Raw genomic sequence first — 12,375 nt, forward strand, 5'->3', positions numbered from 1 at the left:
CCAATCTCTAAGGCACCGTACCATATGGGTCCTAAGGAGTTGGAGGAGCTAAGGAAGCAGCTAGATGATCTGATTGAGAAGGGATACATTAGACCTAGTGTATCATCGTGGGGAGCACCAGTGTTGTTTGAAAAGAAGAAAGATGGGATCTTGAGGTTGTGCATCGACTATAGGGAGCTGAACAGAGTGACAGTAAAGAACAAGTATCCTTTCCCAAGGATAGATGATTTGTTTGATCAGTTGAGTGGTGCAGCAGTCTTTTCCAAGATTGATTTGAGGTCGGGGTACCATCAGGTGCAGATTAGGGAAGAGGACATACCAAAGACAGCTTTTACATCGAGGTATGGTCATTATGAGTATGTTGTGATGCCGTTTGGGTTGTCTAATGCACCTGCAGTATTTATGGATTTGATGAACCGGGTCTTCAGTCTGTTCTTGGATCGGTTTGTGGTGGTTTTTATAGATGATATCTTAGTCTTTTCTAAGACTAAGGAGGAGCATGAGGAGCATTTGAGGATAGTGTTACAGACTTTGCGAGAACATCAGCTGTATGCAAAGTTGTCTAAGTGTGAGTTCTGGTTAGAGGAAGTTGCCTTTCTGGGGCATGTGATTTCAAAGAAAGGGGTAGCTGTGGATCCTGCAAAGAGTGAGGCGGTTACCAAGTAGGAAGCACCAAAGAATGTGGCAGAGATCAGAAGTTTCTTGGGTTTAGCAGGGTACTATTGGCAGTTCGTGAAGGATTTCTCCAAGATAGCTAGACCTATGACAGCTTTGATGAGGAAAGAGAACAGGTTTCGTTGGGATGAAAGTTGTGAGACGGCGTTCCAGACCTTAAAGGAGCGTTAAACCATAGCTCTAATCTTAGCATTACCTGAAGGGAGTGAGAACTTTGTGGTGTATACAGATGCTTCAAAGTATGGGTTGGGTTGTGTGTTGATGTAGAATGGTAAAGTGATTACCTATGCTTCTAGGCAATTGAAGCCTTATGAGGAGAACTACCCTACACATGATCTGGAGTTGGGTGCAGTTGTGTTTGCTCTTAAGATTTGGAGGCACTATCTTTATGGGGCGACCTTTAAGGTGTTTTCAGATCACAAGAGTCTTACGTACATCTTCACTTAAAAGGAGCTGAACATGAGATAGAGGAGGTGGATGAAGCTGATTGGTGATTATGACATGGATATTATATACTATGAAGGGAAAGCTAATGTGGTTGCAGATGCCTTGAGCAGGAAGAGTGTGCATTCTCTATGTACAGCTATGTCTTTAATGAGGCTGAGAAATGAGGTGGAGAAGATGGGGATACATATGATCCAGAGAGGGGATGCTAGAGAGGATTTGACAGTGGAGCCGAACCTTTATGATGATATTCGCTGGAAACAGGCTTTGGATCCCAAGATTGAGGAGTGGAGAGCTGGAGTAGAGAAAGGGACAATGTCTAGATTCTCTATTCATACAGATGGTAGTGTGAGATTCGATGGGAGATGGTGTGTTCCTAGTGATGAGGAGTTGAAAAATATAATCATGACAAAGGCTCATTGCACACCATACTCGGTACATCCAGGCGGTGACAAGCTATACAAAGATTTGAAGAAGACCTTCTGGTGGCCGGGGATGAAGAAGGAAACAGCTGAGTTCGTGGCTCGTTGTTTGACATGTCAAAGAGTGAAAGGAGAGCAGCGATGACCACAAGGTCAGATTCAGTCTCTTGAGGTACCTGAGTGGAAGTGGGAGTCCATTTCTATGGATTTTATAGTTGGTTTGCCGAAAATTCAGTAGGGTAATAACATCATATGGGTTATAGTAGACCGACTAACGAAATCAGCTCACTTTGTGCCGATGAAAGATAATTGGACCAAGATGCAGTTGGCTTTGGCTTATAGGAAGCATTTGGTTCGTTTGCATGGGGTGCCTAAGGATATAGTGTCTAATAGAGATGCGAGGTTCATATCATGGTTTTGGAAAGAGTTGCAGGAGATGATGGGGACTACCTTAAAGATGAGTACCGCATTTCATCCTGTGATAGACGGCCAGACGGAGAGGACCATCAAGACTTTAGAAGACATGTTGCGAGCTTGTGTTATGAATTTTGGCGGCAGCTGGGAGCAGAGGTTGGATTTGATTGAGTTTTCTTAACACAACAGCTATCACACCAGCATTGGCATGACACTTTTTGAGGCATTGTATGGGAGGAGATGTAGGAGCCCAATCTGCTGGGATGATAGTGCTGAGGCAGTTGTTTTGGAACCACAGATGGTACAGGAGATGGTTGAACAAGTTAAGCTGATTAGGCAAAGGATGAAAGCGGCCCAGGATCGACAAAAGAGTTATGCAGATCTACATCATCGGGACATAGAGTTTCAGGTTGGGGACAAGGTTCTCTTGAAAGTGTCTTCTATGCGTGGGGTCATGAGATTTGGTAAGAAAGGTAAGCTGAGCCAGAAGTTTATAGGACCATATGAGATCTTGGATCGTGTGGGTGAGGTTGTTTATCGGTTAGCTTTACCGTCTGCTTTGGATAGAGTGCATAATGTGTTTCATGTATCTCAGCTACGGAAGTATGTTAGTGATCCTTCACATGTGTTAGAGGTAGAGAACATCGAGCTGGATGAGTCTTTGTCTTCTATTGAGGTACCTAAACAGATTCTTGATCGAAAGGTTAGGAAAACTAGACATGGTGAGACAGTGTTGCTTAAGGTTCTTTAGTCTAACCACGAGGTTGAGGAGGCTACATGGGAGGCGGAAAAGGCTATGAGGGAGCGGTACCCGTCTCTGTTTGATCAGGTATGTGTGGTTACAAGGATGTAACCTTGTTTCTTTTAGAGGGGTAGGAGATGATCGCATAGAGTTTTCACATGTTTTGTGTTGGTTCTAGTACAGTTAGTAGTTGTTTTGAGTCGGGTTGAATTTTGTTTTGGGTGTTTTATTTTTGAGTTTTGTTTTGAGTTTTGATGTTGTTGTTGTTGTGTCGGGGTGATGTTAGTGTGTTTTGTTTTGTTTGTGGTTTGAACTTCTAGGACGAAGTTCTTTTTAAGGAGGTAAGACTGTAATATTACGGTTTTATGGGTCTTAGGGTACTCTATCGAGCGGGGCTTACTCTGTCGAGTAAGTATGGTTTTACGTAAAACAGTAGTCTGTCTGATGGGTACTCGATCGAGTAAGCTTGGCACTCGATCGAGTAAGGGTCACTCGATCGAATAAGTGACTTACTCGATCGAGTAAGTCGGTTAACGGGTGATTTGCGACGGGTTTGTTAATAATGCGGATTGATATATAATATTCCGTCACCTTTTTCCTTAAACACTTTTTATAACCTAAAATCACAAAAGAGAAGATTCAAGTTACGTTGCTTCATCCTCATCGCATTATTAGCAAATTCCAGAGCTAGGAGTGTCGGTTTTTGACGTTCTTTACATCTTTTTGATCCTTGCGTCGAGGGTAAGCTTTACATATAATTTTTATATCGTTTTGTTTAAGTTGGTTAAACCCTAATTGGGTAATTTGGGGGTTTTGGCGATTTATGTGATTGTATGCATGTATGTATGTATAGGAGGAGGATTCGTTGAGGAGAGATTCTGAGTTAGCTACTTGATCATCTTTTATTGGTGTTTGCATTCCAGGTAGGGTTTCCCTAATCGGTATTAATTACATGTCATGGTTGATATTGATGTTGTTAGTATTGTTGTTGTGAGTAATTATCGTATTGGATTCTAATTTGGTGGTTGTTGATAGAAGTATTGTGATTACTGTATAACTGTCTGTTATCTTCGGGGTGCATCCCTGGTTGAGTGGAGTCACTTGCGGGAGTGGCTTCACGCCCTTGATTCGCCTTCTGTGGAACCCGCCACAAAAGGGATGTGCACATTAATGAACATGGGTTTATCGCTCGATGGAAATGAGCGGGGCTTAACGGCTGCGGTCCCCCCTGGCGGCGAGGAGTACCTGTTGCGATGGGTACTTCTGGCAGGGCTACACACTTTAGTGTGTAGTCAGTTATGTGGAGATTGGAGATGGAGACTGGGGTTGTGTTGAGCTGTTTGAACTGTTTGTGTACTTGTTTCATTGTGGCATTATTTTCGTATAATTAGTACTGATCCCGTTAATTGTTTTAAAAACTATGGTGATCCATTCGGGGGTGGTGATCAGTTGTTGAGCAGGTATGAGGATATGTGCTTGGGTCAGCTGGGATGAGTCACCACGATGCAGTCTTAGAGTCTTCCGCTGTTTTGGACTAGTTGTTTAGCACTTTTGGATTTGAGAACATTGTATTTCACTTTTATCAGTTTTGGCCTTGAACATGTAATCACTTTAAATTATATTGCTATTTAAATATGTTTCTTCATTGTCATTTGATTATCATTGCCTCGGGTAACCGAGATGGTGACGTTCTCATACCTTAAGTAGTCCTGGTAAGGCACTTGGAGTATGGGGGTGTCACACCCATGGCCTATGTGCAAATGTAATACTCCTTCCGTCCTGGTCAATTGTTATCCTTTAATTTTGACACAAAGACCAAAAAAAGAGAAGATAGTCAATTATTAGATTACAAGTGAACCAAATGTCTAATATATCATTACATAAACAATTAGGAAGATAATGAATTTCCACAAAGGAAACGTACCAATAACAAAATCGAAAACAATATCCTGGCACAATCACAGTGATATCTTTCAACAATTAACGCATACACTTTTTACGACCATCTCTTGTTTCGCTTCTCCTTTACCTACCAATAGGGACGGACGCAGGATTTCTAATAAGGGAGGCACCCACAAAAATTTTGATCTGATAAAATACTATTTTGGATTTTTCCCCTTAAACTAATGTTTATAAAGTAAAAATTAGAAAAGAAAAAATAATTGATCCGGGTTAATTTTGTAATATGATATTACTTTCTTACTAATATGAATATGTGGACATGAGCCGCCCGCGGCGCGCGCGAAAGGGCTTGAATGAGCATTCACTTGTAGAGTTGCCACCAATTTTTATGTGAAATTGGAACCGTTCGAATACCTCGTGCCATGCCAAGACACAAAGTAGTGACATGAACAATAAGAACTCATTACCCTTAGCATTCTATGTCTAGAATGACTCTCGTGGATGCAAATGAACACAGATGTTCACAGGGATCTGGAGTAAGGGGTGAGGGTACGTATTAGGAAGCTCTTTAGTTGAACACCTAATCCCGCCCGCCTCGATAGCGGCCTCTACTAATGATTAGGGAAATTGTTCATATTTGATATGTCGTCGGTTATATGCATGCAATGAAATAAACAATAGATTAATCCTAGCATGTGAATTAGACTACGTCGGTGAACACATAATTTAGCGAACAATTGGGGTCGAAGTTGGAAGTTAGATTAATTACATGTGAAAGCCACACAATAAATCGTACATAAGGCAATAAATGAACTATAATGAATTACAATAATTAAAATTACAAGGAATTACAACGATTATTTGATCTATGTCAAAAGCACGCTCAAAACGGAATTTCGAAGAAAAGAATAAAAGAAAATAAAAGAATTAGAAGGTGACAACTACGTCAGATTAGAGGCGATAATATAATTAATAGTCGATTTGATACGTAATTAGAAGCTACGTCAAGGCGAGAGAGATGTTCAGGGACAGAAGCCAACCCAGAACAGGCGCAGCATCTGCTGCGTCCTCTAGAAGAGGCGCAACACTTTCTGCGTCTGTTCTCCAGTTGGATACTGGCTGTGAAGTCAGAATCGCGGATTGTTAATTTTCATTGGTAAATTTAAGGTCGATTATTAATATACGACTCAAGTTGAAGTAATTTAATTAATTACATGTATCCTAATATTGTCATAAAACGAATTAATGGTGAGAAATTAGAGCGACTTACATGATTAATATTGATATGATGTCGGAAACGGGTTTATATACAAACTCAAAGTTAATGGTGGAAACAAATGATTACGAATTAATGACAAAAACAGAATTAAAACATGTATCAAAGACGAATTCAAGGGACTTTATATGAATAAATCGAGCCTCTTAAATCTAGGTTTGAATAAGATGACGAAAACCCGCAAATATCGAATTATAAGGGATTTGTGTCGAAATTAAACGTTATAATTAAAAAGGAACTAATAAAACATGATTTATATACTGATACGAACAAAGGAATAAATAAAAGAAATAAGAGAAATAAGAAAGTTGCAGAAGGTCAAGGAAGAAGAAGAAGAGCAGGAGCAGCGGCAGCCTCAGGAAGAGGCGTAGCAAGTGCTGCGATTCTTCGAAGAGGCGTAGCTGCTGCTGCGTTTCTTCTCGACGTCAGATCTTTGCTGTTTTGTAAATACAGTTTTAATAGATGGTCTTTAAATTGGTTTTTGAACATGCTTTTGATATAGATCTTACATTAGATACAAAATAAAAGGTACAATAAAATATAATATGTTTTTACACCCTCGGACTTACATGTTAGCGTCGCGAGATTTAACTAAATCGGTTTTTAGTGGTAACTCGACTCGATTTATGCAAATATGAAAGTGGCCTTAAAAAAGGATTTAAAACAAATTGATTTATTATGGTGTAGTGGTCAAATTGCTCGGTCATGCAAACGTGACTGATACTCAGAATGATCTGAGCTTACCTGGTCGATTGATCAAGCACGTAGGCGTCAAAAGCTTAGAGTAAGGTCTTAGAATGAAAAGGGAGAAGACAAGGGCGGACACTCGCGTGAAAAATATGTGAGGCGAAGGCCTTTATTTATACTAATCACATGGAGGAATTATGGTAAGAATAGGATACGGAAGGAAAGATCCGGAAAGAACCGACTTAGGTTGAAACACGGAAACTTGGGCAAAAAGAAAGCCTTGAGAAAAGGCGCAGCAGGTGCTGCGTTCCTTAGAAGAGGCGCAGCACTTACTGCGTCCTTTCTCAGGTAGGTTTCTTCTGCACGATAAAACGCGTTTGACGGCCTGTCGTATTTTAGGCATAACTTTCTCTACAAGACTCGGGTTAAGGTGATTTTGGTGGCGTTGAAAAGGTACGAGAAATATCTAGACCTTTGTCTGAAATAGGCCAGACCCAAAAAAAGTCGTTATCACCCCGTAAAATGGGCCTAAAGGTCGGGTTGTAACTTTAGCTAAATGAAATGCACATTTTGTAATGTAAACTTTAAGTTTAGCCCGAAGAAGTGATATGGGACTCAAAATGAGATATACTCATAACATTTTATGACATCCTAACCTTAGATAGACAAGCACATTGCTTTTTGACTCGGAATTTGACGGTTTTAGGAAATGAAGACGGTTTTTGACCTGGACTCCAAATGTACTCTAAATTACTGCCAAAACGACCGTAATGACACCTAGACGACAACCAAGGGGTAGACACAAGTGTACGAGTAACCTTTTATTAACCGATTTAAAAAACGTCATAAAATCGCGATATATGCTAAACATGCGGCCGAATCATCACTGGGTGTTTGGCGGGAGGTGTAGAAATGAGGTGTCTATAGAATATTAAACACAAGTGGCTCAATGAGTAAGAAGTTAGTGTATAATTTTGAGGTCTAAGGCTGAAATCCCGTATCAATCAATTTTTGCCTACAGATTATAAGTAGCAAATGAGATGGGCCTTGGCCCAAATAACCAAACAATTATTTCACAAATCATTAAAGGACCTAGAATCGAACCTAATACCTCTTGCTTGCAAACAAAAGCGTTAACCGGCTAAGCCACATCAGATTTGTGCATATATGTGATCCTCATAACTATTTATTCTAAATTTTCATGGGCACTTGCACACCCGGCCCCAGCTGGATCCGCCCCTGCCTACCAACTCGCATTCATCCCAATGAAAATAGCAACTCGTATCGCTAATTCACACGCGTATATGACTGTGCAACATGAGATTGGTCCTAATTTATAATTCCATATTTCCTTACGTCCAAAATTTCAGGGCTATTAATAACCGCCAAATCTTGCTTGTGACGGTATTTTTAAAAAGACCTCTTATAAGTTATCTTTCTCTCCTACTTTTGTTTTAATTGATTATGAATTTTTTTTTTATAAAGACCATCTTCAATAAGAATTATTGATTGATAGCTTACTGTGAGTACATAAGTATTATTGAGTAACTAACTTAACTAGAGTTAGTTACAAGATTAGTTAGATAAACCGACTTTCTTAGCTTATATATACACTTGGATACACTTTATAACAAACATAATTCTGAAAATTAATACAACAATTTTCATTCATTTTTCTATTCTATAATCCCTCTTTTCTTCTTAAATCATCTTTTCTCTATGATATCAATGATGAATCATAGAATTTAATATGGTATCAATCGTCCAATAAAGATCCAAATCGCTTCCGCTCAATCACATTCTTCACATTTCTTTTCAAATTTCTTCATAAACTTCATCTTTTTCGTTTCAATAATACCAAATCTTGCAATCATGCCCGACACTGATGATTCTGTCGATCAATATGATGCTTTATACTCTGCTTTCGACGATCCTCTGTTTTTGTCGCCCACAGATTAACCAAAGCTTTCCCTAACTTCCTTTCAGTTTGATGGTAATAACTTCCTTCAATTGCAGAGAGAGTTGATCCAGTCTTTGATGGCCAAGAATAAAGTCGGGTTTATAACTGGTGAATGTGTTGCTCCTGCAAAAACAGATCGCAAGTTCAATGAGTGGGTACGGTGTGATCTAATGGTGCTGAAATGGATACAACATTCTTTGGGTCAGGCTCTGCAAGAGAATTTTCAGTACTACACATCTTCAAGGTCTCTATGATCAGAAATTTTCGAAAGGTATGGCCAGCTTAATATTCTTGATATGTATGAACAAAATAAAGAACTAAATGCCATGAAACAAGATAATATGCCATTGATTGACTACTATAACAAGATGAAGAGGGTTTGGGAGAATCTTGATCAAATGGATCCCATTCCCCAATGTACATGTCGTATTATGTCTAAGTGCACTTGTCAATTGTTGACGCGTATTTGAGATAGGGAGACTCACTTTAAGTTTATCCAGCTGTTGATGTGTTTGAACAACTGTTATGAGAATGTTCTGTAAGATAAACTTTACGATTTCAGTGATGAAATCAGTCCCAAGAATCAATATAGATTTGATTAATTCAACCCTAATGCAATCAATAGATGGAATAAAGAAAACTTACTTTGATCCATATCTTACAGACGCATTCAATACAATAAGAAGTATAAGCAATTGATTCTCCTCCTTGACCCTTCCTTAATGTTTCTTGATAATGGAGGAAGAAACTCTTTTACCCTTTTTCTTTTCTTTACTGTATGTATATTTTTGTGTTTTTTTTTAGGATGAAATTAATTATGTTTGTTTTAACTTCCAGTATGTATAAATAAATATACTACGTACCTTTTCGTACAACCGAAACCCGATCGTACCTTTTCGTGAAAGACGGGATATGTTAGGGTAAGGTAAGAGGGAATAATAATTCCCGGACTTTATTTACATTAATCGAATCCGATCCATCACAGAGTCGTCTTTTATATTAAAGTCTCGTAATATTTAATATGAGTTTAACTTGCATTTAAACCCAAGGCACATAGGCCACTCGAATATTATTAAATATTCTAACATTCTCCCACTTGGCCTATGTGTTGACTTGATGGTTCAATAGCTATAATGTGCACTTTTATGTTAAGTTCACTAACTTTTATATCCTTATCGAATTAGAACTAATTGGATCATGGCGGTCACACATCATTTATAAATCGACATGATTCCTTCCATGTATCACAAATCAATTCCAAATCTAAGTTACCTTTAATTTGAGAAGAGAATTAATTCTCATAATTAGTCACATGTAATCTAATAACTGTAATGTATACATATACTATAATGATTAACATGTCTATTATGACAGAAATAATACTATAAGTGAATTCTTGATGTCACATTTATTTATTACAAGCATACTACATTATAATAACAAGGCCTTTGATACAACACCCATGCGTTCTACATGGCCAATGAACGCCTTAGGTGGTAATTCCTTAGTTAATGGATCTGCTACCATCTTATCCGTTCTTATATGCTCAAATGACACTCTTTGCTTCTCTACCTCCTCTTTGACCGATAAGAACTTTAATTCCATGTGTTTAGCACCCTTGGAGTATTTATCGTTCTTAGAGAAGAAGACGGCTGCAAAATTGTCACAATAAATTCTCAGCGGCTTGGCTATACTATCGACGATCCCAAGTCCCGAGATAAAATTTCACAACCACAATGCAAGAATAGTGACCTCAAAGCATGCCACAAATTCGGCTTCCATAGTAGAAGTAACAATGACAGACTGCTTCCACTTTTCCATGATACTGCCCCTTCAGCTAAAAGGAACAAGTAGCAAAATGTTGATTTTCTACTATCAACACATCCGGCATAATCTGAATCTGAATAACCAATCACCTCAAGATGATCGGATCTCCTACAAGTAAGTATGAGCTCCTTAATGCCTTGTAAGTACCTAAGGACCTTCTTCGCAGCTTTCCAGTGGTCCATCCCGGGATTACTTTGGTACCGACTCAACATTCCAACAACAAAGCTGATATCTGCTCGAGTACATGTCTGAACATAGTTCAAACTCCCAACCACAGATGCATAGGGAATTTTCTCCATTTCTTTTCGTTCAAGCTCATTACGGGGACATTGCATTTTACTAAACTTGTCCCCTTTTTGTATAGGAACTATCTCTGCAGAGCATTCATTCATTCTATATCTCTCCAAAACTTTGTCAATGTAAGATTTCTGAGACAAACCTAACAATCCTTGTGATCTATCACGGAAAATTTCAATTCCGATCACATAGGATGCCTCACCCATATCTTTCATTTCAAAGTTCTTAGATATATATTTCTTTACATCATACAACATGCCTAGATCATTCGCAGCAAGTAAAATATCATCAACATATAAGACTAAAATAACAAATCTGCTCCCACTAATCTTAATGTAGATACACCGATCGACGGTAATCTCTACAAATCCATATGACGTGATGGTATCATTAAACTTTAAATACCATTGTCTGGAAGCTTGTCTTAGCCCATATATCGATTTTCTCAGCCTACACACTTTATCTTCATTACCCGAGGATGTAAATCCCTCAAGTTGGTCCATATATACATATTCCTCAATCTCACCGTTTAGAAAGGCGGTCTTTACATCCATTTGGTGAAGCTCTAGATCATAATGAGCTACCAAAGCCAAGGCAATTCTTAAAGAATCTTTCTTTGACACCGGAGAGAAAGTTTCTTTATAGTCAATGCCATCTTTCTGATTGAAACCTTTGGTAACATGTCGAGCCTTATATCTTTCAATGTTACCTTTAGAGTCCCGTTTGGTCTTATAAACCCATTTCGACCCAATAGTCTTAGAACCCTCAGGTAACACTACTAAGTCCCATACTTTCTTGCCATCCACAGATTTCATCTCCTCTTTCATTGCAATTGACCATTTTTTAAAATTATCACTTTCCATGGCCTTATGGAATGAGATGGGATCCTCACTAGTGCTCACACATTCAACATTATATGTCTCGTAGTCATCTGGGATGGCTGATCTTCTTTCTCTTATAGATCGCCTTAATTGTTCCTCTGGAACATTGACTACCCTTCTTCGCCTTAGAGGTTGCCTTGACTGTTCACATGACATATTATTCTCTCCTTGAATTGTGACTTGATCATCATTGTTATTGTCATTTTGTGGGTCGTGCACTTCATTTCGTTGTTGTCCCATTATGTCATTTGACCGTGACGACACGATTGGTACAACAATTTCACGTGCAACTTGAGGAGAAGAAACTTCAACCTGCATTTCTTTAATGTCCACTTTTCGTGGTTCAATGCTCCCACTAGTTTGACCGTTCTCAATGAATCTAGCATTCCAGTCTCTACTATTCTTGTACTATGATTAAGACAGTAAAATCTGTACCCTTTTGACTTTTCAGGATAGCCAATAAAATAACTACTGACTGTCCTAGGATCTAGCTTTTTTTATTTGGGTTATACAACCTTACTTCAGCTGGGCAACCCCAAACTCGAAGATGTCTTAAACTCGGTTTCCTTCCCGTCCAAATTTCGTAAGGAGTCTTTGGAACTGCTTCACTAGGAACGCGGTTTAAAACATAGGTTGCTGTCTTTAATGCATAAATACATAGTGAAAGAGGTAAAGAACAATTACTTAGCATGCTCCTAACCATTTGCATTAAAGTACGATTCCGCCTTTCTGCAACACCGTTCTGCTGAGGTGTACCAGGCATTGTATACTGTGCACAAATACCCCTACTTTCAAGTAGCTTTGCAAACGGACCAGGACATTGTCCATTTTCAGTAAACCTTCCATAA

This window comes from Silene latifolia, chromosome Y (genome assembly GCF_048544455.1).
Source record: "Silene latifolia isolate original U9 population chromosome Y, ASM4854445v1, whole genome shotgun sequence".
Lineage (NCBI taxonomy): Eukaryota > Viridiplantae > Streptophyta > Magnoliopsida > Caryophyllales > Caryophyllaceae > Silene > Silene latifolia.